We start from the raw sequence: 3,474 nt of genomic DNA, 5'->3' as shown, positions 1-3,474 counted from the left end.
ATTTTTTACTTTACAAATGCTATAAAATAGAATAAGACGCCCCAAAATTAATGAAAGTAGATATTTGTACTTGCCAAAGAGCGTTGGGTGGAATCAATCATGTTATTTTGGGGGAATTAAAGACAACATTGATATAGGATATAGGGCAATTTGACCCGAGGACAACATGAGGACAACATAAGAGTTAAGCAAAAAGTAGTACAGGTCTTGACACTTGCTCCCCCACTTAAAGGCAGAAGGAGCTTTTTTTTGCCACTGCAACACAAACATGCAACAAGATTAAGATGGTACGGTCCAGTACAGGGGTATCTGAAATCTCGTGGAAACACATGTACAGGTAAGAAGGATCCACATGTTTTGAGCCCCCTGAACTGTTGTTTTTACCTCTTTTGGGGAGTGGGTTGTCCTGCATGTGTTGTGAGGAGGGGGAGGGGGTGGGATCTACCTCTTCTAAGTATTGGGGTGGGGGGGACATACCCCCAGAAATCTACCCCTATGTAAGTAATGATGGGCTAGATCTGATAACTTCCTGCTGTTTGCTGATTGGGCTGTGGCTGTGAAGGAATGGCAAAGCATTGTGGGTTACGGTGGAGAAACTGGGCACTCTGTGGGAGACAGAATCCCGATAAGTGAGTGCCTCAAGGTCTGGAAGCCAGCCCACCTCGGGATAACAGAAGAAGGAATAGCAAGACCTGTATCTGCCCCAGTTCTCTCTCTCTCTCTCTCTCTCTCTCTCTCTCTCAAACTGAAAACAGCTGCTTGGAATACCAGACCGATGAAATCCTGTTTAGAGCTTTTCTCTTTTTCTTCCTGCTGAACAATCTCGTTTTATTAGCACGGAGCGAAGCGTTTAAGGTACAATTACAGCGGGGAAAACATTTCTTTATGTGAGCTGCACAGTGGTGGTTATGGCAATGATTGGGCTACATATATACACTTATGTACTTATATGTGACGGTGCAACAGCACATTAAACTGCTAAGGAGCTCAAACTCAACGCCACGTTTCTCTAAAGTCCCCTCAACGCTCCCACAATGCATTGCACGGCTGCTAAAAGGGACAACGAATAGGAAGCGTGGAAATGGCTGCGAGTGACGGACGTCAAACGACGCCTTCGACTGGTCCATTGATAAGCTGATAAGTTAAAAACTCTCCAAATTCACTCCTTACAGCTTTATAACTGTGACAATTTGACAAAAACGATGTAAAATACAACACCTCGGGCTCTCAGAAAATCAAATGGCTGTTTTCCCAATATTTCCTAATATGTCACGGCCTAACCGATTAAGCGGTTAATTAACTAAATGATCATTGCTTGCAGCAATAATGTTTTCAAACCACTTATTTAGACTGACGCCAAAATATGCACATGGAGGAAGCTGCAGAGAGCTTCTTTTAAAAAGATTTCTACGAGTCAATTATCAGTTAAACGATGCAAAACAGTTTCAGGACTGTGGTCTCCTGGGAGTGAGACTGTGCTGATAAATCCCCCCCCCCCCCCCCCCCCCCCCCCCCCCCCCCCCCCCCCCCCCCCAAACTGCACCAGGACTCCAGGTTAAGACCACAGAACAGACATGACTAAGCTGGTATTCACATGACACATGATCTGTGTCTCCCCTCCCACATCTCCATCCCCCAGAGTAGAATTCCACAAATACGCAAGGTGGAAACTTTCCATGTGACTTAACAGGAAAATGAATGGAAAATTAAAAAGGACAACTAAATAAATACTAAAAGGATTATCTGCTCAGGCTGTTTTGACCATGTCATAAGCAGAAAGATAGACACATTTTTACTGTATCATAAAACGACTTAATCCATTTGTCAAATACATAGCCTACAATGTATGATGTGCCACGTGGGAAGATAGCGAGCTAGCGTGCTAGCGTGCTAGCATGTTAGCTAACCGGGAAAGGTGCTAAATGTGAGAATTCGAGCCGGCAATGTGGGCAGTGTAGCAAACTTTGAGGATTTAAAGTGGACAATGAATTTATAAAAGCAATGTTTCTCGATAAAGATTGAATGGAAAGAGTTTTATTAAGACCTTAGCATTAGCATTAGCATTAGCATGCTCAATCAAGCTACAACCCGCTTGGTGACAGCAAGCTAGCAAAAACGAGCAGATGTTACACAAAGAATGGGACAAATTAAAGCTTGAAGTCTTATTTTGAAAAGCAACCAAGTTAAATATAATCCATCCATCCATCTATCTAATATCTATTGCTATTGTTTACTCTGATGAAGTTCTTGACCGAAAGATCAACTTTTGCAACTTTTACTTTTTTGATAAAAAGCATCTTTGGAAGATGAGAAATAATAATAAATAATAATAAAAATGATTATAATAATAATAATAATAATAATAACAATATTATTAGTAATAATAATAATAATGGATACTTTATTAATCCTGCATGTTTTCACTCTAATTATACACGTTACACCCAGGCCTGCATGCTCAGTACCCATAGATGCACTAATGGGGAGATGTCAGAGTGTGTGTGTGTGTGTGTGTGTGTGTGTGTGTGTGTGTGTGTGTGTGTGTGTGTGTGTGTGTGTGTGTGTTGGTGGGGTGGGGGGGGGCTGACCATGGAAAGGCGCCCCGAGCAGTTGGGGGTTTCGGTGCCTTGCTCAAGAGCACCTCGGCAGGGCTCAGGAGGTGAACTGGCACCTCTCCAGCTACCAGTCCACCACCCTACTTTGGTCTATATGGGGACCTGAACCAGCAACCCTCCGGTTCCCAACCCAACTCCCTACAGACAAGCGTACTGCCCCCCCACCCCCCACCCCCTCCAAAATAGCACAAATCTGCATTTCCATTGCTTTACCTCGACTCCTCTGTTTCCCGGTCTCTGAATAACTCGGTCTCTGTCCCTCCACTACACAAGGATCACACTTGTCTGAGAGTAGAGAGCAACCACGTGTAGACCAGCAGTTTCCTCTATAAATAGCGTGAGATTTTGTTGTTTTCATGTAACTCTGCAACAGTTTTTCTTGTGTCTGGACTACACCCAGGCGTGAGTATCTCTAAATGGTATTTCGGAGTGAACTCAGGCGTGTTACACATGTTACACATGTTCACCTTCTGCAAAACGTCTCAACTAAACTCACAACTTCACCCAAATTTTCCACAGGGCAACACGAAAAAAAAAGAAGCAACGGACCAAACTGTGCCGCTCTGTAACTCTGGCCCGACACAGCCGAAGAGAAAAACACATTAATTGATTTAAAAACACACACATTTGCACACATATTCATCCGGGCACATCAAAGGGATTCATTGATGTCGCTGCACACGGGGAGTCTGCGGCGGGAGAGAGGAAGATGTTGGTTCTCCTCTCCTCAAAGGGTGCCTGGGTGCTCCTGACGGGCCGCGTGCTCGGGAAGCCAGAGAGCGCTATAAACAGAATATGTAATGCCAACATGGGGAACTAGCGGCGTACGGGGTAGAGGGGGGCGCGGGGGGGGGGGGGG

Source organism: Etheostoma cragini, chromosome 5 (genome assembly GCF_013103735.1).
Source record: "Etheostoma cragini isolate CJK2018 chromosome 5, CSU_Ecrag_1.0, whole genome shotgun sequence".
Taxonomy (NCBI): domain Eukaryota; kingdom Metazoa; phylum Chordata; class Actinopteri; order Perciformes; family Percidae; genus Etheostoma; species Etheostoma cragini.
This window is presented reverse-complemented; position numbering follows the sequence as displayed.